The following is a 24,782-nucleotide window of genomic DNA, read 5'->3' as shown; positions in this document are numbered from 1 at the left end:
CAGTATTTTCATGTGAAAAGATTCTTTTAAACAACTGTTCCCATGAAGAGCTTTACACTAAACAAATGCAGAATAAGAAATTGGGCAAACCAGTATTTTAATTTTTATGAGCATGGGAAAATTTTAAAAAGTACATGGGAAAAGTGAGGCACAACACATTTTTAAATAGTTAATTTCACTGTGTACATACACTAAATATGCTAGCCAAATGTATTTCAAATGGCACTATATATGAAGGACAGTAGGTACAGAACTGTAGTCTAATGCTTTAAGAAGGAATCTGCTCCTGTATAGGACATTACAGTACTATTTTCCCTACATATAGTCTAAGTAAAAAATTCTGTACCAGAATAGCTAGGTTCTTCTTTACTAGTAAAGAACACTGGTGGCCTTTTTAAGGGGCTCAAATTAGTTCTGTTTCTTACCAAGTGTTATTTTTGGTTTCACTACTGAGGTCCTCGTCTATTTAAAATGTTATATTCTGAGGGATGTGTGAGCATTTTTTTCCTGTTTTGTCACCTTTTCTTGATACTGAAATGATAAATAATAATCCATGATTCTACTTGGCAATGTCCTTAAATACCACGAGTTTTGAAAGAAAACATGGTCTGAATGTTGTGACTGTAATGGTGACCTGAATTCACCATTACATTTGTACGTCTTTGAGACTTTAGTCATAAGGCTAAATGACTTGGACTTTGTTTTCACTCTCTGTCTGTGGAATGTCTTTCTTGCTTCATTTTTCCCTCCCACAAGATCATACTTGTCCCAAAATAAATCCTTAGTATTGTTATAGCTGATGTTCTAGAGAGAAAATGACCAGGTGTGACTCAGCTTTCTTCACTTGCTTTTCCTGTTACCCACTGCTGAGGTGAATTTCAGCAGCATAATATTTATTGCGGGAGTAGGCAGCAACAGGTCCTTTCCCATGAGGCTTTTGTTCTCATGAGGTTGGAAAAAATAGATTGAAACACGTATTCTCATTTGCCTTTCAGAAGGGCCAGAAAAGTGAGAGTATATGGAAGAAATCTGAACATGTGAAAAGAGAAAAGCAGAAATGTGAACTTTCAATCTTCAGTGTTTAAAATCAGTGTTGAGGTAAATGGCTAGTGTTTGCCTGTCACCTGTTTCTTTTGCCTTAATCTGATTTAGGTATTTAACTGATTGTGGAAAGAAATTCAGTATTCTTTCTCTGATGATGTGTACTTGAGAGTATAGTATAGAATGGGCTTTGACACTCAAATATACTTCTTGAAGATAAATAATTGAAGTCCTATAAATAGCCCAGAGATGCCTAAAAGTGCCTGTTGAAATGCAAATAATCAAATAATCTGGAACCCAACCAGTGCTAATTTTTCATAAATAAGAAGCATGCAAAACTCTCTCCCACAAAATCAAAAGCACCTAACACCACATCTTCCCCCTGCCAAGTGTATGCTTAAATAAAACTAATGTTCCAGCTGAAGACACTGTTGAAAAATTCTTCCATCAAGTGTTGTCTCAGCCGGAACTGAAAAAGATGGAAAACTTTAAGAGAAATAGAGATCTGAATTATTTTTTTTTCTTTCCCCTTCTTCAAAGGGAGTGAATAAGAACTTAAAAGTATTGGCGGTTGACAGCATGTAGGCTCTTAGGGCTTGACTCACCTTTTCTATGTTTAGGTTCCCCAGTTTGCATGCCTGGACTGTTTGTAGTGGACAGGGAGAGCAGCCTTTTGGAGATGGAGGTCTTGATATTTTGGTGTTTGTGTCTTGTAAATTTAGGGAAACAAATCCCAAGCTAAAGTGCATTTAATCCTGGTTTGGCCCACTTTAAGGGCGATATGCCATATACAAATATTGGAAAAAAGAGAAGTGTGGTGGAGTTTATGTATCATTTTTATTTGTTATGAGAAGCATAGATGTGTATACAGCATAGAAGAGTGAATTTTTGTGAAGTAACAGATGGGAGCTTTGTGTTTACTTTGCAAGGACTTGTCTGGGCCTAAGCTGTTCTTAACCAAATTAGTTTAGGTTAAACAATACAGTTCCCTTACTGTTGATACTTATAAGTGTAAAACATCTTCAGCATTAGCTTGTACTACTCGGGAGTAGTTTAACACCATATCTTTACTTGGGAAAACATCCTTCAATTTCTACGCAGTTTTAGAGGGTTTTCAGCAGCTTCAAAGATGTTGGTAAGTAAAATTTTGCTGAGTACTGTGTGCTAGTGTGCACCTGGGATATTCAGGTGATGGGGAAGAGCAATTCTCAAAATTAGATTGTATTTCTGTTTTCCCACAGGAAGACTGTCTTTTCTCTTTTTTTTTTTTTTAAAAAAAAAAAAGACATTTGTTCATTCATTTGAAAGGTATACATTACAACGTATTTTTTTTTAACCACTGTTTGCACTTCACATTAAGCAGTGTTTTGTTTTTATTTGAAATACGTATTGCTTTATTACCATTATTCTTTTATAATACTGAAAGTGGGTCAGAGATTTTCCCTTAGTATAGCCTCTTCTTTACTATAGAGACTGTAAATTTAGAGTGCTAAGGAAATTCGCCTAGGAAACAGGTGAGTAAATTGTGAAAGTAGGAAACAGAACACATTATATTTGGAAAGTCTCATTACTGTATTTCTGTGGATAATGGTAGTCTTGCTTTGTTAATTTTGGTAAAAGAAATGTTCAAATTTTTGCCCTTTGTATTATATTTACCATTTTATTTTGGGTAAATAATATATTTCAAGGGTATTGAAATAATTTCAATTGTGATGGTAAGACAGTAAGTTGCCAAATAAAAGACTTCTTTCTTGAAGGGTTCCAGGGGATAGTGTTTGAAAAGATGTTACCTCTGAAGCAGTGAGTGATGTTTGTTTTCTTCTAAAGGTTTAGAGGGACAGGGTGTAAAATAGATACAGTGTTTCTGTGAGCAGTTTTGCCCTGAATCCATTGATAATCTTAAAGAAAAAAAATTTCTGAGAATAATACAGACTTATCATTTTGGAAAGCTTCTTTGAACTTGAAGAAAACATCTTGTTCTGCTCTGGAGAGCTTTCTGAAAATATTAAAATAGTAGTCTCATTATGAGGATTAACTTAAGCTTTTGTTTTTACACGGTTTAAGGGCCACAGTCTTACTGAATTCTAAATTTTGTGTTTTTACAATTCAATTTAAGCAACTTAACTATTTGATGTAAATACCCAAGCTCTTTCATTGAAAGGCCAAAGATAACTGGAACAGGGGAAAATAGTGTTGAAACTGTAAGTCCTGGCATACTATAAGTTTTCAGAATGTGCTCTTCTGGGCATGTCTACATTGTAGAAAATACAGTTACAGTTCTCCTTTTTAGACATATCTAAACTAGATTTAAACTGTTTTCATTTAATTTCACTACAACTGCTAGTTTTATTGCCAAAGTGCTTATGCTTTTGGGTTAGTAAAATAAGATTACCTGAGTTTAAAGCTCGTGATGAAGGATTTGTATTAATATCTGTACATATTTTAAGGTAGTTTGACATGTTTGCATTGCAGAGTTGCTTTTCACATGTGTGGATGCTCAAGTTTTCTTTTGGTAAATTCTGACAGCTGCCCTATCCAGTCTTAAATTCTGGTGATCTGTGGCATTTGTTCATGAAAACTTTCCACCCGGCTGCTCTCTTTCTTCCTCCTATCCCAGCTTGGAGCAGTTGATAGCTGGTCTATTAATTGATTGACAGTAACTTTTGTGTAAATGTGTTGTTATTTTTCTCGAGGGAATCAATTGGTCTGCTTCAATACGCTTCACCTCAGAGAAATTGCTAGTGTGTGTGTTGCTTTTATTTATTTATTTATAACTGAAACACATTAAAATTAATGAAGGAAGCATTGTTTCCATGTGACTAAACTGCATCGTATAACATATTTTTGTATAATGCTGATGACGATGGAATGTTAGACTTGTCTGTTGGATTGATCTGGTCCGTGGAACTATTCCCAAAGCCTTGCTTTGACCTTCAACTTTCTTAGTCTATTGAGGGAGCAGGGAAGTCCAGCTCAATTTGGCCTACATTATAGTTAAGTAAATCTGAACTGCACCCCTCAGGCGATTTGAATACTTTGTGAAGTATCTGAATTTCTAGTCTTGTGACTCTTTATTTGTTGAGGGGCGTTTATTTAATACCAAAGTAAAAGTAGATTGGTTATATGGTTTTATTTGGTTTGCAGTGTATTTCATAGCCCTTATGCCAACAGGTTATAGTGTCTAAAACAGACGAATTTTTATGTAAAATCTTCTTTGCTCTTGTTTCATTTCTGGATATTCAGTTTGAATATCACCTACAGCTTTCTCTATTGGATTATAATTATAGATATATGCATATATATTTAAATTTATATAAATTCATAAAACATAAGTTCTACAATTCTAAGCTTGATGTAGGAAGAATGAAAATACAAAGAGTCATGCTTTTTTTCTGTCAGGACTTCTTAATTTGCTGCCTATTACACTTAGCAGTTCTTTGTTTCATTATTCGTACAGTATCTACAGCATATAGTTTTGTTGTTTTTTTTTTAAACTAGGATATTTTTTACTTCCTTAAAGCATTGATTCTGAGCTAATTTTTCATGAAAGGTCACATATCTGGTATTTTTTAATTTGATTTTACCACTCGATTTGGAAGAATTCAGATGTAATGATTTGTATTTAGTATTTATTAGAGTACTTGAGAAAGGCAACTCAGGGCTGAAGAGCTATATAATACAAACTATTACTAGCAGTTGTAACCTGTGACTTTTACATGCATTTGTTTTTCTTGTCTACACTTGGCATTGTGTTATGCATACTTTTAAAAAGCACTAAAGCTATCAATGCAATACATTATTTTGCCTGGAAAAAGGGACTGTGTAATCTCTTACATTGTCTAATACAAGAAGAATGTGGAGCTGCCAACGTTTGTGTTTGTTCGTCGGTTTTTTACATGATCCTTACATAGGAGGTAATGGTTTGTTACCAAAGTCATATAAAATGACCATTTAGGATGCCCACTATGCAGTATTTGAGTTTTGGTATGGTTCTCCATTTAAATTTAGCTTTTTACACAGCATTCATGGCATTTGCTTAAGTAGTGTTCTCTTTGTATTGGGGAATATGGGGACTCTGAGCAATCTGAAATTTTATGGTAATGACACTGCCATTATTGTTGAAGGTGCAGGGAGCTCTCCGGATTAAAGCAAAATGTCTAGTTCGTATTGCTTTTTATGCCTCTCCAGTGGTGCTCCAGTCAGTAAATTAAATGCTTCAAAATTTTTTATGTAGATGTTAAGAGAGCTCTCCCTCCATAAACTCTTCAAAAACAGGCTAAACTGGGTGTAAGATTTTTACTTTGCTGATCTACTAATTAGGATGCACTGTAATAGCTATATGGATGGCGAATATGAAAAATAAGAGGCTGGGAGCCAACTGTGTTTATGTAAAACTTCTGGGTGCTTTAATAGCAGACTCCTCTAGCCACCTGCCCCAAAACTGATGACAGACTTCTAGCCTCAGACCTCTTTCCCCCCAGCTTGGTATTGGCTTCTTACAGCTCCTTGGGTGCAGGAGATGATAGCCTGTACAGTTTTAATTTGCATGGCCTGCCAAAAATAACTTCAGAGTATGCACTGTAAAGTTTTAGTTTGTTTTCAGGAAGATTAGTGGGTAACTCCTTGTCTGTCCCTGGAGAACAAACAATAAGGACAGATGCTGGTCAGTCGGTTTCTAAACTGGGATTCTTGTCCCCTCTTTCATCAAGACGTTTCAGGTTGCATGTCGGTATGCTGAATTTGTGTTCTGAGGCCACTAAACTCTCCCGACTTTTGTGTTTTTCAAAGGCCTATGAAGATGACTTTAATGCACCCAGTTGCCACATTCAGAAGTAGTGGATATAGAAGTTCTATTGAATCGATAACATTGTTCTTACTCCTTTTTTAGTGACTGACATAGTTCAATCCACTTAAAATAAATTCACATTAGCAACCATATATGTAGAAATTGCTCATTCATTAATATCTTTGGAAATAATGTCATTCGGGACATAATAGATTTAAAAATATTTCTAAAAGTTTCCAAGTATGGCAACTTAATTCAAATTATTCCATTTAAAAGCTTTCTGCATCTCTTCTAGTAATTTCACAGTGAGTAGCAGTGATTCCTTGGATCTGTTAATGGAAAATTTTCCTTGATGAAAGTTGGTTTTGTTACTTTTTTTTTTTCCTGCTAGAAAAGACAGCTGGGAAGAAGCTGTGAGAAAGACAGTGTGTCCTACAAAACAGAATCATTAGAAGGAAAACAAAGTAACTGAGAAGACATTTGGAAACAGTCTGAAAAAAAGAACTAACACCGAAGTTAATGCAAAGTATTTTAAGACATGGGAATATATTTCTTTCTTGGGGAAAAAAAGGTCGTTTTTTAAGTTAATTTTTTGGATTTCAGTTTTATACATTTCATCCTTTATCATCTGAAAATTAGAAACAAATTGGGGCACATCCATTCCATGCTGTAAAGCTTATGAAAGCTATTCCTTTTAAGTGTTTAGTAAAATAAACTATATCCTTTGTTATAAATGTCTTAAGTGAAGAGAGTTTCTAGAATTATCTCAACTCTTTATTGCTTGACTTATTGTAAGCCAAAAGATTTATTTTGGTGCTGGTGGAGATGATTTTTTGCTGCCTTTGTTGTTAGGTAGGCCAAAATTTTTTCAATTCTACTGCACTGTCAGTTGTGGTTTAGGCAGAGTACAGCCTCATTGGCTTGATTTGGGATAATTCTGGGAAAACAATGCTCTGTAAATCTGTAATAGGACAACTTGAGTGGGTTGTGCATTTTATGAAATAACAGTATTTGACGTCTGAAATCTAAAGGATATTTTGGAATTATGTCTTCCTCGCCCCACACCCCCATTCCCCCTCCCCCCCCCCCCAAAAAAAAAAAAAAGTAACATGATTTAATTTTGTGAGCAGAGGTTGAGGATAAGGCATGGCTAGGGTATAATTCCATAAATATTCAACTTGACTGACATGAAAGGCAGATTGAGAAGTAGAATCTCAAAATGCTGTTTAGCAAGGATTTTTAATGTTTTTTTTTTTTACATGAAATATGTATGAATTGTACTATACTGCAGGTGATGTTACTTATTAGTGAATTCTTTATCTGTTGAGAAGAGCTTGCAATACACGCTAATATGAAATAGAGAAGCAACACTGTGAAATGGGAAATGCGGAAGACAACTGGCTTTGTGGCTAATTAGCCAGTCCCTCAGCAATCTTTATTTTTTTCTGAGAGGTCCGCAGGTAAACTCATCTAACTTAAAATTAAAGCAGGAATTGGTTGCATAGTTATTGATTTCATAGCTTAGAGTATGCTTGTTTCACATTGCTTTTAAGAGTTTCCTAGGAGTGTACCTTGGTGATAAAAGCCTTCAATATAAACAAGTTTTTCTTTTAATCTTGATCTTATATGTTTACTTGCAAGTGAAATGCTTTTACATTGTGTATTTGGAGACAAGGGCTCACACCTCTGTGTTAATTTCAGATATTTTTTGAATTTTATTAACTTTTTTTCATGGCTGCTATTCGTATTTTAATAAAGAGGGTTCCTAGTGAAATGGAGACTACCAAAGTGGATGAGTAGTCTGAGAAAGCTGGCAGGCAGTAATGCAGATGAATGCAAAGGTACGGTGAGGCCGTACCTTTGGTTCAGAATGTTGGAATTCCTCCTTAAAAATTATGTTGGAAAAAGAGAGTAGGATAAGGCAACTTCACGCTGCTTTGAGACACTCTTCCATTTTGTTTAGGTAGGTCTGTCTTTCTAACATATTGTTTCTTTTGAGAGCAAAACAAGTAGAACAGAGTGAAAGTCTGGCTGGGAGCACAACTGGGTACTCTAAATGACTATGTGAAGAAACAAATGTTACTAGTACTTGATTTGGTAGGTATATCTGAACTTGTGGTTGTTGCTAGTTAATACTGAGTGTGCAATCTCAGCAACTTTGTGTGGAAATAAGCCAGCTATGGATTCACTGATACCCTAAAGTTGGGCACTGTTGCATGAAATATTACTAGTTTATCTCCTGTAATAAAATGCGTTGATAAACCTCTCTCTAATCTTCACATGCTTTGGCATTTAAAATATCTGTAGGAGGAAAAAATTCTCATGCTGGCAGTTGAATCTAACAGCTAGGGAGAGATTCAGGACTCCAGATACTCCCAGACTAGTTGTGATTTCTAGCCTAATTGGCTTTCATTTTTGATAGAGATGTTAGGAGCTGCATTGTTTGAGAACAGATACAACTTTGTTGCTTGGCCTCCTTTGGTTCTCTGAAATATGACTCTTGAAATAAAATTAAACAGGGACTGTAGTGGTGGGAAAAAAAAACACCCAATAACCCAACCTAGAAATGCTAGGACACTTTGGGGAGGGGGAGAGCAGAGAGAAAGAAAAAAGCCATACTGTTTGATCACTTTGCTTAGGAGGTCCCTCCATACCATAGTTGGTTTAGTTTTGTTAGCAAGACAAATCCTTTTTTTGGTGCAAACTATTGAATAATTTACCATAAAGTACAGTCATCTCTAAAGAGTTTTGCATGTCATACACAGACCTCATTTTAAAGACTGAGGAATGCAGTAAACTTGACTTGACTAAAAAAGGCAGTATAGTGAAAACAGGTGCTTAGGGACTCTTTAAGCATTGATAGTACTTAACTTGTATGCTGACAAGTCCTATTAAGGATACCATTTAATTTTTATGTCAAGAAGTAAGATATTTGTATTAGTCATTGGCACAGCTTTCTTCTGGTACCTCCTGAGGAGCTATATTTTGGATAGTGCAATGCTAGTTTCCCCTTCCATCAGTGATGTAGGAGCACCTCTTATATATGAAGGAATAATTTCATCAGTCTCTGTCCTGCCTTCTGAGACTGTTACTTGTTCCTAGGAAACGTGCAAGAATCTGAAACAAACTGCAGTTCACTTCATAGAGCAGTAAATATCTAGTATGCCTAATATTTTTTCTTGTTTGGCATATTTCATCTCTCTTCAGGGCAGAAGTGTGCCATTTATCTTTGCTGCTGAAAACTTAACATGCTTCAGCTTCTGTTAAAAGTGTTAATTGATGATAAACCATCAGATACCAGTAACTTTCAGTTACAACTGATTTGGGTTGTATATGAACCGATGACCCAGCCCAGATAGATGGGTTTTGTGTTCATTTCTGACCTTTATATCAGGCCCTGCCTTCTAATTTTGGCACATTTGTGCTTGTCACTATTTCTTTAAGAGCAAGTCCTGAACTATAAATTATATTGAAATGCTTATTCTTTAAAACGAATAATTTAAAATACATTTTTGTTGAAAGGTGTGCTATCTCAAATATAATAGTGAATGAACCTCTTTGTAAGCAATGATGCTACCAGTTTGGAGAAGCAGAGTCTACAAGGGCATGTGAAGTACTCTTGGCATGTGAACTACAGCTCATGAATTCAATTAGCTGTAATTTAATCTATCCTATCAAGGTGGGGTTGGATTTGCTATTCATTGCTCTCTTTACTGCAGACCGTGATCCTGTTTTTAAGTATATCAGATTAGGTTCAGATAACTAATTCTGAGACTTTATGGAATGGGAGAGAGTAGAAGTGAGAAGCAACTATGGCAGTAAACAATGAAATATATTAACCTGTGGTTGAGTGAATGGGTGTGTGTGTAGATTATATACCCATATATCTACATATAAGGGTATATGTTGCTAAAAAAATTGACGTATGATGAAGACATACATAGGATAGAAGAGTGAAATAACTGAAAATCTAAACGAAAATGTAGATTCTCATGAAAAAAAGAGAACTTGGTTTTATTTTCCAGATTTGAGTATTAATGACTAACTGCTATCAGTGACTGGGAAGTGAGAACACTGAGGTTATAAAAAGGGCTCTGTATGTCTGACTAGCTCATAACTGTAACTGTAATACGAAGGGTTGGAAATTCTGTTTCTATTAGTAAGGTCTATCTAGTAGTCTTCACTATTATTACTACTGTATAATATACTTGATACTCTTTATGACCATACAGAGCATTATGAGTTAAGATCCAGGAAATAACTCCTCATGGCCTGCAGAACAGAGCAATTTATAAATCTTTAATGCTGAGAATAGGTTTCCAAGCAGTATTCTAAATACACTCTATGTAAAAGTTAAACTCTTGTGTCTAGCGTAGAGGTTTGTGAGAAGGAGTGTAACTAGCTAACACTAATTGTGAACTGATCGGTTTTAGATCTCAAGGTTTTGATCTACTGATGCTTTTGACTATCACAGATAATGGAGAGGTTTTTGGGGGTGTTCTGTTTTGCTTTCTTTTTAAAGCTTTGATTTCCATTTAAGGTATTCTTTAGATTAGCCAGTCCAGTTAGGATGGAGAGCTGCCCATGTGTATTGTCTCAGTGTATTGTCAAAACAGTTGTCACGAAACACAGTTTTTTAACATCTCAGTTACTTTTCTTGTGTACACATTGTGATTTGCCACTGTACTACTTTGAACTTAGTGGTGAATCCAGTGAATTGTTAGGTTGAGATTCTGCAATTTGAGATATCTTGAACACTGGGCCATTAGTAAGGATGAGATTTTTATCAGCCCAGTCTCAATACATGTGAAGAGTTGTGTGGTCTTTTCTTTTCAATGCATTTGAAAACTGAACTAAGTTTGTTTGACGGTATTCGAAGTGCTTTCTGATTGTATGGCAGGTTTTCAGGCCTTACGGAAAGATTTGTGTAGGGTACACACTCAGCTGTGTGTCTAATGTTTTCCTTCTGGATTTGTATGTATTTTTGTCTGTGATATTGCTCAAATTCTACAACATGAGGATGAGGTGCCTTTTTTTCTTATTTTAATGGCGCCAGTCCTTGGATTGACAGATAATATTTAAGAGGGGCCTACTCGTAAGCAATTTAGAAATCATAAATTTGAACACAATTGCTATCAGAAATGACACTTAAGAATATGTATTTTGAAAAAATATGTAAGATTTAAAGAAGGATATACAGTGCCATTAATGAGACTTAATATTCTGCAATACAGGTTTTGATTTTCTTAGATTTAAGCCATCTCACACTCACTGTTTTATGTTGGGTAAGTTGGTCATTCTATAAAACTAGCTATCAAATAGCTGTCTGAAATCATTTACGTGCATTTTTATATAAATATTTGAAGAAGTAATGAGCTTAGCTCTTCTCCAGTGTGTATATTAGCTTGGAAATTTAGGAGCGAATATTGCAGCTTGGGAAGCACAAATCGAGGTAAGCTAAATTGTGCTCACCTGTCCAAAGCAAGCATCCTTTTGGGAATCTTGAAAGTCTTGGCCTATGTGTGATTGAATCATACGTACTGTAGGATATTTTCTTTCTCTATGTCATTGGTGTTTACCTTTGAACCATATCTTTCTCTTTGCTCTTCATGTGACTTCATGAAGGATTCTCAGTTTCATATTGTGACTCATGAATAATTTAAAATCTGATAAATTCTTTATTATACATATATATTTACTCTTTAAATATTTTTGCTCAGGAGCAGCTAATCGTCGTTGCAAATGAGATTTATTTCCATAGCCTTGTATGTCAGTCTTGCTTTTGCATGGGGAAAAATTTGTTGTTTAGGGAATTCGCCTATATCCTTGCCTGTTTATGACATACTGCGTCTTCCTACCTGCGTTTTCAGATGTATGAAATTAGCAAACTATGTCTAATGCAAATGATGTTAAAATAAATAATGTGCCTTAGATGATTTTATGCTTTAAAAAAAAGGAAAATTCTACAGGAACAATGTCCTGCACAAAAATGCCATCTGGTATCAGTCAAAAAGTCAATCCTTACTGTTGCAAAATTAATCCTATTATTATATATGCCATAGCCTCTGAAACTTTCTTTAGTATTGACTGTAGTGACCCATTCACCTCTTGATTTCCATTTTCTTGTACAGTTTGTTTCTCAAGAGTCACTTTGAAATCAAGGCTGTTTCATGAAAGGAATTTTTGTAGGTTGTTTGGGTGTATTCTTTCATAAATTCTCAAACGTTCTCATCTGGGTTCATCTTTGTCCATTGAAATATTGTCAATTATGTACACCTTCTATTTAAAGTCTTATTTGTTAGCTTGGATGGATTTCTTGGGTAAGATGTTCAGAGGTATAATATTGAAGAGAGACTAGATCCTAGTTTGGAGGTGGGAGGGAAAGGAAAGTGCGTGTATAAAACTAACAGGGGCTGTTGGCTTCTAACTGTGGAAACTCTGTAGAGTGGCTTTTCTTTCCTATTAAGAAGCTGCATAGTAAAAACAGAAAAATCTAGTTATCCATTCTGTGTTTCAGTTGCGTAGTAGGCTGAAGTTAGAAAACAGCAGAATTTTAATTACGGTTAGACTTATTTTTCTGAGGAAAAAAGTGTAGTTTTCCATAGAATCCTGAATAGTGTGAAAAATTTAAAGACTACAGTCCTTTTCTGTTTCGAGTATTTAAGTGTTTTCAATAAACATAACTGTTAAATTAACATTGGCATGTCTTCAGTAACATTAAGTATTAGTACAAAGAGTGTTTTCAGTCTTTACTTCTATCAGTAATGTAAATCCTGGGCACTATAGAGATTTTCTTCTGAAATGTTTAATTGATATTTGAGAGTGAAATTTGGAGACTGGGATTTTGAAACTTAATATTTGTGTTAGTATATTTGTTCCAGTTCCGTACCAGATAAAACTTTATTTGGATATTCTAGACTTACTTCCTCTTTCTCACATAATAGCTCTTTGTATGGAGGATATTATTATGTCCCTTCTAGTGCCAAAAAACATCACCTTACCTTGGACAGTGTTACACTGTTTTTTGTATGGTATAGTATGAGAGAATTTGGAAAGGTAATGAACACATGAAGTAATTTCTAGATATATAATGTATCTTACTCTGTAGTCTCTCAGGAATATCACTTGATATTGCCTTATTAATATAAGCAAAGCCTTACATTTGAGGAATACTTTGTTCCACTTGTGAATTCTCAGTGTATTAACCCTTAGCCAAAAATAAATCCATTTGCAGTGCTTGTTCCAGATGAAAATAGTGTTTTAGGAAAAGATTCTTACTGGCTTGTAGCTTGATTTTGTTTTCTAAAACTTAAGTTACGGAAGATAGAATACAGGGTCTCAGTGGCCCAGCATACTGTTCATAGCTTATAGATGCAAAGAAATTATTTGAGTCTTTTGGGAAGGTATTCACTTTGCTATAGTTACAACAATAAGTCCTTTATGCATATCATAATAAAATCTCTAGTACTCAGTACACCCCATTCAAAGATGAAACTAAATGAAATTTGCAGAAAAGGACTTAGTTGTATCAGAAATCTTTTTCTGTTTTTGTCTGCATAACAGCTCAAGTGTAAGGTAAACATAACGATAGTTTTAAGTACTTTCTAAGACTCTCTTGTTGCTGTATAAATTTCAATAACATATGTAAAACTACAGGTAATACGGGTGAACGCAAGCTTGAAAATTGAATATGGTTTGAGGTGTGATCCGTGATGTGTTTGAGATGTGATCTCATCAATACATATATATATCTGAAGGGCAGGTGTCAAGAGGATGAGGCTGGACTCTTTTCAGTGGTGTCTAGTGACAGGACAAGGGGCAATGAGCACAAACTGGAATACGGGAAATTCCATCTCAACATGAGGAAAAACATCTTTACTTTGAGGGTGGCAGAGCACTGGAACAGGCTGCCCATGGAGGTTGTGGAGCCTCCTTCTCTGGAGGTACTCAAAACCCACCTAGATGCGTTCTTGTGCAACCTGCTCTAGGTGAACCTGCTTTGGCAGGGGGGTTGGACTGCCTGATCTCTGAAGGTCCCTTCCAACCCCTACTATTCTGTGATTATTTGTAAAAATTTTATCTCTCCTTTCCTGTGTGTAATGTGTGTTTATTAACTATATCAGTACTTAAAAAAACATAAATTGCTAGATGGATGAACTGGCTTTTTTAATAGCATATTCGTGATATTGTGCCAGTAGGTTTTATTTGGGTCCCAGTGCTGAAGATTGTAAAGTTGTATAGGTATATTTTGGCATAGTTTTGGTGACATGTACGAAGAATTCAGTGAGTTGCTAACAATTCTTTTTTAAATCTCAGCAATGTATATTTCCTTATACAAATTACCGTATTCTGTGTCAATAATTTCCATGTCATGAAATCCCACATGCACTTAACAGACCCTATAACTTCGAGGTTGGTTTCTTTGTCTGAAGGTAGATCTATGCATTGTAAATGACTATCAAGCCTACATGTGTAGAACTACGGTATAATCAGCAGAAGGAAATAGGTAGTTCTGGGTTCATAAATCGGATGTGTAAAACTGCTCAACTGAATATAGAAGCGCCTTTTTTTCCCCTCTGTTGACTTGGAAAGGACCTGACTGGTCCAAAGGTAAGCTCTGTAATAAGTGAGGAAGGTCCAACTCAGAGTGTCCGGGGAGTCTGTTGGTTGTTTGCCTAAAAGATGGAGAAATTCGTCCCTCAGCTTGTGTTTGGATAACAAACAAGATGGTCAGTTACTGCTTGTACACTGTTAGCCTGCAACTTTACTACTTCCATTTTTTGCATTTTTTGCCTTTTTTTTATTGTAAAAACACTTTTTATAGGTTCCCACCATAAATTGCAACAGGCCAAGAACAATGTCAGCCTTTCAGGATATATATCTGTTGTATCTTTTAATGTTCAACCATAAAGAAATTATATGGGGCTACATGGTCCTGTGTGGTAATCTTCTATCTTTGAAAGACGAAAGAGCTCCAGTTTGTCATTTTTCAAAAATATCAGTCTTAAGATTTGAAGGTAGAATGTGAACCACGAACTTTCTGATACTTTGAGGTCTTTAACTACTACTCAGGGGACAGGCTTTGTCTTCAATGTGAATGTCCAGAAGAGTTTTGGTTTTTTTTTTTTTTCCTTTTGCTATCCTGAGTTAGCTCTACATTAGTGAAACTTTAAAAATGAAAGTCAAAAATCTGAGTGAAAAAAGGTTAAACTTTTAAAAAACCTGCAAAAGTAGGTATTGGCTGCCACTGAGCTTTAATATCACTGCTAATTTGATAGAATTTGCTTTCTGAATATTAGTGTATCTTGATTTCAACCTGGCCTTTCTAGCTAAATCTCAATTTTGCTGGTATAGTTGTGCATAAATACATATGCAAGTGTGTTTCTGGACTCAGGCCTTCTGTGGTAACACACAAAATAGCAGGAATAGGTGATCTTGAACAGTTTTCTGCTAGTTGCCTATTTAGCTTTTTCCCGAACCATACAAGAGAACTAAAACATGCTGAGTGCATTTAAGTAAAGTCAGTCTTTGATCTGTCTTCATCCAGGAGCTCTTCATCATAACTTACTCTTCAATCTTATACTTTAGAAGCATTGCAGAAATGCCATATTAAGTAGTGAATAGATAATCTGTTTCAAAAGTATTTAAAAATACAGTTTTTGTGCACTGTGTGAAATTTCCCCCATGATTTGCTTCTCCTTTAGCACTACTTTAGATGAAGATGGAAGTGAAATGTAATTGAAAGGAATGTATTATAGGAGGTACCAGTCCCTCAAAGGCTTCTGTCCAGCACTGGTGAAGGAGGAAATCGGTCAAGTACAAACAATGTGGCTTTTATTACATTCATTCAGCAATAATAAACCTTTGTACTTTAACAAGATTTTTTTGTTTGCATTTTAGAAGGACATAGTCAAGATATTAAGCCTGATACTTTCTTTGCATTAATGTGGGACTTAGTTGCATCAAGTAGTTCTTTTGGAGAAAACAAAGGAAGAAATCTTCAACAGCCAAGTTTCAGGACAGAAAAAAATATGCTGATTATGTAAAAATCCTGCAAGTGTGTAGAGGCACATATTTCTGGGCTGAAAAGGAAGGTGGGTAATCGGGTTTTAGATACCTACTAAGTACCTCTATTTAGCCTCACATAGTTCAGAGGGGACTGCTGTTAAGGCTTCAACCCATGCTGCTGCCTGTATCTCTGATCTTTATCAGATACTATGCAGCTTTAACTTCTGTGGAACAAAGTGACTCTGACTCTTTAAATCATTCACGGATTATTGCATTTGTAAGTAATTGTTTCTTAGTCATCAAATGTTACATTTATTTATTTTTCTTGGATGAGAACATGAGTTTTGGGCACAGCCATATTTTGTAGTTGTTTGGCTGGTCAACTTTATTTTAAGGTTTTCTGTTTTCTTTGGGTATAAGCTTTGTCCATACAGTAGTTTTGCAGCAACATATAGGGCCTAATATGTTTAACTGTAGCAATCGACAGAGCAAAAGCTCCTGGAACAATCTGTTAAGTACCTGAACTGCGGTGTATCTTCTATTGAGGTGCTATTTTAAGCTTTTAAGAACTTAACGACTGTTTCCTTTAGTGGAAGTTACTTGAAAAGGTTTTAAGTCTGCCCTTGACTTTGTGACACAGCAAATTGTTTTGGGTGTTTTTTTTGTGGAAAACCAAACTAAATATCTCCATGCTGAATTTGAGTAAAGCAGCTAGCCAAATCAGTTTTGTAAATGCTTCCTGTAAACGGGGAAACTGAAGATGAAGATAGACGTGCTGACAGATGATGAGAGAGGAAGCCTTAGTATCATCTTCAGTAAAGATTCGATTGTGGGACTTAAACTTAGCCACAGAGCTGGTTTTTTTCAACTTAGTATGTCCCTGCATAGGTTTTTCTCACCATTGTTTTTCTAAACATTTTTCTTCTACCCTGGGAAGCACTTCTAGTTCGTCATCATAGTAGAGTAAGAGAAAAATGGTGTATTGATGATTTACTGGAATTGATTCTTTATGCACTGCCAGAGATAAACTGCAAGTTATGTGTCTTCATAGAAAATTAGACGTCAATCCCTTTTGACTTGTACTGCTTCTGGGACATGCGGTTCAAAATTTTGAATGTAGTACTAATCTGAACTCAAGAAGTAGGAGACGTATTCACAACAGCAGACCCAAATTAAACAGTATGTGAAGAGAGATCAGGATTCATCATTTTGGGTTGTAATATAAAATGTTTCTGTGATAGAAGGGCGGTGATTTTGGTTTTTTTTTTTGTTTTTGTTTGGTTTTTTTCTTAAAACAATCAAAAGGAATCTTGTAGCCTAAAACCTAGGATGTGATGATACCTAGAATAATACTAGACTCATCTTTTTGGTTTTCCTTCTCTTTGCCTGAGTCTAGTTACTTTGCGATGCATTCATGCATTACTTTGTTTGTGGTAAGCAAAAGTGTAATACACTTTAATTAAAAATAGTAACTTTTAGCCTAAATGTCCATCAATTTGTTTTAGGTTTCATTTTAAGGAAGCTGTTTCATAGTGTTTTTAAACACTTAAAGAAAAAAAATAATTAAAGCAATTATAAAATATTAACTTTGAGCACAAATTCATTTAGAAACAATGCAGAATTACTCTAAACTTGATGGGAATTTTGAGCACCAGTTAATGGACAGGAGATGGCTAGATGTTGGGTTTTGTATGTCTGGCTTTTGTTTGTGAGATATTTTTTTTTGGGGGGGGGGGGAACACAACACAAATCCTTCTCTTTAATATTTGCATTCCAAGAAGGTCTCGGTTAACACAGTTGTTTTAATCTCTCCCTACCTGAAAGAAGCAATTCTGTGAATAGGATTTGAATGATGTTTTACAACTTTTAAAAGTTATAAAGATGGCCTGTCTTGCTACTGTACTTTCTAATTTACAGGTTCTTTTCCAACTATTAACAAGTGACACTTTTTGATAATACTTTACCTGAAATTCTTATTAGATTAAATATATAATGTAATGCTTTCTAGTGTTTTAACTTGGAATGTGTTGCTAGCGAGACAGGTACCTGATCCTTAGCTTAAATGTGTGCTTGTCTTTTAAAATGTGATAGACCATAGATATTTTTAAAATAGGGTCAATACAGATTGATACACTTTTATCAGGGGTTGGTATCATTTAAAATGCTGTTTTTCAAAAGGCCTACTAAATTTAGTTCAGCAAAAGCAGTACAGAGCTTAGTTTTCTAGCTGCGAAAGGAGTACATCTTTAGAGGTTTTGAGCTGTTTTTGTAAAATGTTTACATCTTTAGAGTTCTGCAGTTGAGACATCACACTTCATGTGCAATATTTAAATAGGTAAAAGTAGGACTAATAATGACTTTGCAGTGTCCTATTTTCAATATGGAGGAAAAACTTCATCCACTCATCTGTTCACGTTCTTTACATCAACATGTAACAAATCACAGGTAGTGGAAGGCATGGGAAGAGTTACAAAAATACCATCGAAGAAACAAGTGGGGAAACACCAGTTTTATGAAAATTGTTCTGATGTTTGTGGATATTAAAGTTTTGTGAAGGGACATGGACATGTATTTAAATTCAGTGTTCTAAGAGCTGTTTAGAAATGGAAAGGATTAAGGGTCATGTATCACCAGGAGACTGGTGGCTTTCTAGTCTCATTTATTTATTGGTCCCTGGTATTTCAAAATAAATAAATAAAGAATAAAGAGAGGAAGAACTTTCAAGGATTCTGCTTAATTTGTTTAAAGACACTCTGATATTTACAGTATTTTTGTAAAGAGCCGATACATTGTGAGCCAAAAAAAAAATAATTATCTGGAATTAGAAAGGAACTCCTGTCATGGATGTTCTGTTGAATGGCGCTTTTTGGAAATCAGGAACCTGTCTCTGAACTATGAAAAACAGAAAGCTTGACTGATGAGTATTAATTAGCCTGGTGTTTCTATGTTCTTAATTCTTAAGGATTGTAATTCAGAAAGATTTAAATGGGTGGGTCAACAACATAAGTTGTTGACACAATTTCTTGGTATTCTCTGACATATCAAATCTTGTGCAAGTTGAAGAGAATATACCAAATTCTAGATTGTTAACTGTAGTTTTAGTGGTGTGTTGTTATTGGCTCCTCGTATACCCAGTAAGACAGAACCTGAAAATATGTCACATCTTTGGAATCTGGAAGCAGCAAAAAGGGGGAAATTTTTTACAGCGGCTTTTTTGAGTCAAAAGCTAGGCTGTGCTTCAACCATGCATTGCTACTTTCTTTTCAACTTCAACTGGGCTGTGATAAAGAATTAATGATACTGAACTTTCAGTTGAAAAATGGATTGACAAGGGATGAGGCTAGAATCTAAAATAGAAGAGGGAACTACTAGTATGCCACTGGCAATAAAATTTCTGGGACAGGTAGTCTGAAGAGCGATGATCATGCCTGAAATGTAGCGGGCATATTTCTTGCTCTGTAGTATTTCACATTATTGCTAAGTAGAAAGACTTTTTCTCTGTCCCAGTGTAAACTAAATCATAGCACAATGGATGAATGAACAATGTTATAGAAGCAAGCTGGTCTGGCAGAGCTGCACATGGTGAACACTACACGAGGCATCTCTATTTTCTATGCTTTTAAGCTCTTTTAATAAGACTGTCTCATCAGATATATGATGATTGAAGGATATACAAAAGCTTTGCAAAAGTATCGTCTGACATTCACTTCTTATATTCAATAGCATGAGATATGCAGTTCTAGGCAGATCTATAGGAAACCTGTAAAACCTCCTCTAAATTTTTTTATTTCTCTGGCATTTTTTTTAGGTTTAGATTAGAACCCTCTAGAGTGGTACAGAAGTATAGAAGCAGTGGTCTAAGAGTTACGGTGAGCACTCCAGAGCTGGTTTGTGGAACAGTGCAAAGATACAATTCGAGAAGGTTGAGTGGTAGTCTGCAAGCCATTTGCAGTTGACACTGGTCTAAGGGTTGAAAAATAAAAAACCCGTAAACTTGGCTACTGTGTTGTCCAAAATCATCATCCTCGTTCTGTGTTGCCCTGTTCATGTGCCAGACACGTCTTCTGTGGTAGAAGCCTACAGGTATTCGTGTCATGTGGTTTCCCAATATCTTTCTCTCAAGCATTAATCTTCAGATTACCAGTCTATTCGGGCAGGCTGGTTTCCTTTGCTGTGCCACTTCTTCCCCTTCTTTGTCAAGAATTATTGACAACCTGTTCCCCTTCTTTAAGATATTTATTGCTAGGCTGTTCAAGTTTTGTCCCAAACTGAAACAGATTAAATGGCAGCCAAATTTGACATTCAGTAGTGAGTTTGTAATCTGATACAATTCACTTAGTTTATCTCTGATATTCAACAGAATTAAGTCTGTTGTGCTTGTAGCTACCAATAAAAACTAATATGTGGCACAGTACAAAATATCTCTTCTAACTGTAAATAAAAGTAAATACATCTGCTGCTTTTTGTAGGCATCTGTGGAAGTCAAGACCAACCCCTTTGGGACTCAGAAAGCAGCCCTCAGGGTCATGGATCTCACATGACCTAGTTTATTCTTCATTAAAACATATGGTATCTATCTGAGCAAGGCAAACTTCGTTTTAAGAAAGAGCTGGGGATTAGAAGAATGGGAAGCTGGAACAGCTGGGCCTAATTACTGGGAACAAATAAAGAGGCAAACTGAGCATTAAATTAGTCACCTACATCAATAGCAAAATAGTCACTACATGACTACTCACTCAATTGTTTTAGCTGATCAAAAGTTGCAGGATTGGTTTTCCTAGCATCAAAAGTATCTAAAATTGCATCAGAAATATTCCCACACTCTTTATTCTTTTCTACCAGGCTTCAAAGAGAGTAAAACCCTGGAAACTGGCTATGGTATTTTGGCATGGCATTAGGGAATCCAGCTTGTTTTGTAAGGCTGAGAATGCCCTTCTTGCGTTTGATACCTAGGCCAAGCTGGTCCTCTACAGTTTTTGGCCTCCTTCCTTTGTGTGTGTTTAACATGAGAAGGTTACCTAATAGAGAAGATTGCTGGCGTTCCTTCATGTTCTGCAACCACATTAAATTGCAAAGGGATCCAAAAATTTTATTGTTTCTGTTGTAAACAGATTAGACTAGATTAGTGGTTAGCATTTTGCATGTTTTATTTTGTTTGCCCGTTTAGTCCTGAAAATCTTGAATTGTTGCATGTTGCAAATACCACAGGCGCTCTTCACTTGCTTTTGTTGCTGATGGCCAGAAACCTTCATTTGCTATATGCCTGAGCAGGGAGAAGGGGACTGCACAAATAAAAGACAAATCCTCCTTCGGACTTTCTAATAACAACTGTTTTCACGAGGTATAATTTTTTGATGTAAGCACATTTTTGCTCTAAAACTCTGGCATTATGTGCTATAATAAGGAGAGACAGGTAGGAATATGCGTGTGTGTAGCCATTGCTCTTCCTTTAGCAGGATAGTACTTGGTAGGTCCCAGGACTCATGTAGAACAGTACACGGTCCCTGAAGTTCTCTTGGTTTGAACTAGATGTTAAATAAATGTCAGTAGAGTATTGTGCAAATCTGCAAACGAATCTGTTTTTCCTCTCATTATTATGTTCAAGATGGGCAAGTACAGAATGTTTCTTTTTTAAGGTAATCCTAAGGAATGTTTACTTATCTGTCACAGAAGGTCAGATTTAGCCGGTTCATACAGCTGAGCTCTGGGGTGATCAGGGCAAAAAATTGAACAATTCTTTCATGAGGATTAACAGAAACTATTCCACGAGCTTAATGCCTCCTTCCTGGAGGGCAGGAGGAGGCAGAAGTACTTTGATAGAAGACTAGTATTGCTGCCTTTTTCTGCTTCCAAAAACCTTCCCTCTAATTTATGCAACTGAGCCTCCATTTTACACGCTGCCACTTTGCTGCTTCAGTTTTTTAGTTTTCCTTCCACGAATGTGAGGGGCAGAATTTCTGCCTAGTCACAACAAGACCTGTTTTTATAAAACAGATTTTCCTGACTGTGCAAAACAACCATAACAACACCTTGTTGCAACCTCCCATCTTGACCATCAGGTCCCATCCTGTTCTTCCCTCCTGTCCCCCATTTGCAAGGAAGAGAATTTTAAAAATACTTGCAAAAATAGTTAAAAGCATGAGCAGGAGATCCAGACCAAAAGTTTGAAGTGAGATATTTGCATTGTAGTCATCTTTGTATGCAAACTTTATCCGGTTGTCTGGCTAAGCATAAAAAAAAAAGAAAAAAAAAAAAAGCTCAACAATTAGTCCTGTATGTGACTGTGCAAAGGCATATATTAAACCTCATTTGCATACTTTATACAACTGTTTTTAAGTTTCAGCAAGTTCCCCTGCTCCCCTTGTTAATGGCCCCATATGATTAAAGTAGTCTTTTTTTTTCTTTTCCTTGGTTGAAAAAATATGTAGTACTCGCCATGTTTGCTTCTCTTTGCAGTGAGAGGAGTTTGACTGAACAGCTTAAACAGTGTAAGCAAATTCCAGAATATCACTGTTATTTTTCTTTAGGGCTTTAAGAGAGCATATTGTTTGTCAGAAGTACTGGAAGGGTGGTGGTTGTGTGTCTGGGTACTGTCACTACCAACTGATGTAGGCCTAATGGATTTTCTGAGAAAACTTGAATGGGAGAAGATTCGTATTATGAGAAGAGATGTCTGAAAACAAATGTTACATGCCTTCTTGGTCTGCATTGTCTTCTTGATTTCCATAGCTGCTTGAAATTGAGCTAAAGATGTTTGAAAAAAGACTGCCTGCAATCAGTTCAACAATAAAACTGGTTAGGGAGGTTGTATGTTCTCGCCTGTCTGTGTGGTCTTCTGGTTTTCCCGGAGGCTCTCTAGATTAGGTGCTTGCCACTATTCTGGAATAGCCTGCCAGGCTTTGCTGTTCCTGGCAGAGAAGTTTTTAAAGAGGCCGTGTTTCCAAAGTTAGAACTATTGCTAAATAAGTCCCCGACAGGCCCTTCTTTGAAAATGGATAGAACTTGTGATTGCTATTATTATTACTGTTATTATTTCTGAGCAGCACCATTTGTAAAGTTAGACCAATAAAGGCATAAGGAAAAACTTAAGCATTCTAAAATAAAAATTCCTAAGACAAGTAGAACAAGTCATGAAACATGAGATCACTAGAGACCTAGGAAAAATTAGGTATGTGTTCTCTTCGAATTTACTTGTTGAATATGTCTATGGAAGCACTTAGTCCATACAAGTATCAAAATGCATATAAAACCAGGATTTACTTATGGGATTGATACTGTTAATTTCCCCGAGTCCACATTTGGAAGTCTTAAAAGCTATAGATGATTTTTAGGTTCAGTATGCAGTACAATTACAGTTATTCTTGACAGTGGTTTTATTCAGGACTTAAATTTCATCTCTTAATTCTGAAATAACCTAATAATTTTTTTTTGTCTATGCATTCAATATAGATGTAAATATTAAATGTTTTAAGTAGCTTGAACAGATGGCTCAGCTTGGAAGCTTTCAGGCCTTTTTTTGGTATGTTTGTTTTGTTTTTTTTTCAGTGCAGAAGCCCATCCCTGTGCAAATAGGGTTGTTTACAGGTATCTAATGTGACTACATTGTTAAAGGATTTAATTGCATGATAAATTTTCCAGAGTAACCTGGTGGCTTACTTTACTATAACAGCAGGCTTTATATGAGACCTGTTTACAGTTTTCCTGGTTAAAGAACTGTAACTCAGGACAGATGGGAATGTAAAACTGCTTTGATAGAATCTTTGGTGCTTGGACAACTGTAATCCTTGGTGGGTTTGTGTAGTGAGAAGTTTTGTCTCGTAAACTGGTTTTGAAAGGTGTATTGGTGATGGAGCTGCGAGTTCCATAAAAATGGATTACTGAAGTTGTTAGCTTCTGGTTTATAATATGAGTATTTTGTTTTGTTTTTTAGTAAATGCCATGCTCTTAAACACTATTACAACTGACTGGAAAGAATAACTGTTACATAAAATGTGAATGTTTTAAGTGAGAATACACATACAGAAAACAAACATATATTTTTTTATTTTTATAAATTCTCAAGCTTCTTGAAACTACTAGAGGCAAAAACTCCCTTGTTTTTAATCCCCTCCACAAGTAATGCAGTTTGGGATGTTCGTTTCTTTGGTCTCTCTACCCCCTGCACCTCTTTCAAAAATCTATTTCCTCTCACATATATACTCATCTCCCTGCACCCACTATACATCTTAGAAAATTGTCTTGTAGTATAGATTGATCATAACTGGTCAGCACAATCTGAAATCAATTGACATACCAGTTAATAATACTGAAATAGGTCTACAGGCTGCCTTCCTAGAGTATGTGCGAAGAAGGGGAAAATTATGAGTTTAAATGTAAGATTTTGACTTTTTTGGAAGGCTTTTCTCAATAAGAGAGTGACCTTTTACAAATCAGGCAATTGGTTTGAATGCCAAGCATCCTTTTAGGGGCACATATTTCTGTCAGAGAATAGGATTAAAAATATCTGGTGTACTGTTCGAATGGAACCTACATGGCATTGTTTAATGAGTGGAAAAAACAATGCACAACCACCCAATGAGCTGAAATGTGCGTTCATGTTCAAATGTATAACACTACGCAGCAGTACAAATAGCAGCATGGTTAAATGTGCTCGTTTTAACTTTCATTTCAAACTGAAAAAAACACATAATTGTCTTGAGTGCAATGCACTTAAAAGGAACTATAATGACTACTGTATTGAATAGAGAAATGCGTACTACATTATTTAAAAGAAAATATGTTTTTGTTTTCCTTTTATATTTTTAAGTGAGTTGAAAAAGGGATACATTAACTCTAAAAAAGGGTGCCTGAAATCTACTGTCTCCGTCTAATATAATGATCTAGCGCTGTAAGCAGATTTTTTTTTTTATTATTTGTTTTCAGAAGGGTCAGCAACTTTTAAGTGTTT

General features: G+C 35.7%; 1 protein-coding gene across 1 annotated transcript in view; it reads left to right on the top strand.

Annotated features, from left to right (window-relative positions):
- PRKX (protein kinase cAMP-dependent X-linked catalytic subunit) overlaps positions 1–24,782 on the top strand; it is a 61,034-nt gene that overhangs the window by 4,587 nt on the left and 31,665 nt on the right. The window lies entirely within an intron of this gene.

The sequence above is a fragment of the Rissa tridactyla genome, chromosome 1 (assembly GCF_028500815.1).
Source record: "Rissa tridactyla isolate bRisTri1 chromosome 1, bRisTri1.patW.cur.20221130, whole genome shotgun sequence".
Taxonomy (NCBI): domain Eukaryota; kingdom Metazoa; phylum Chordata; class Aves; order Charadriiformes; family Laridae; genus Rissa; species Rissa tridactyla.
Note: the sequence above shows the minus strand (reverse complement) of the source record. Positions and strands in the feature narration are given on the sequence as shown.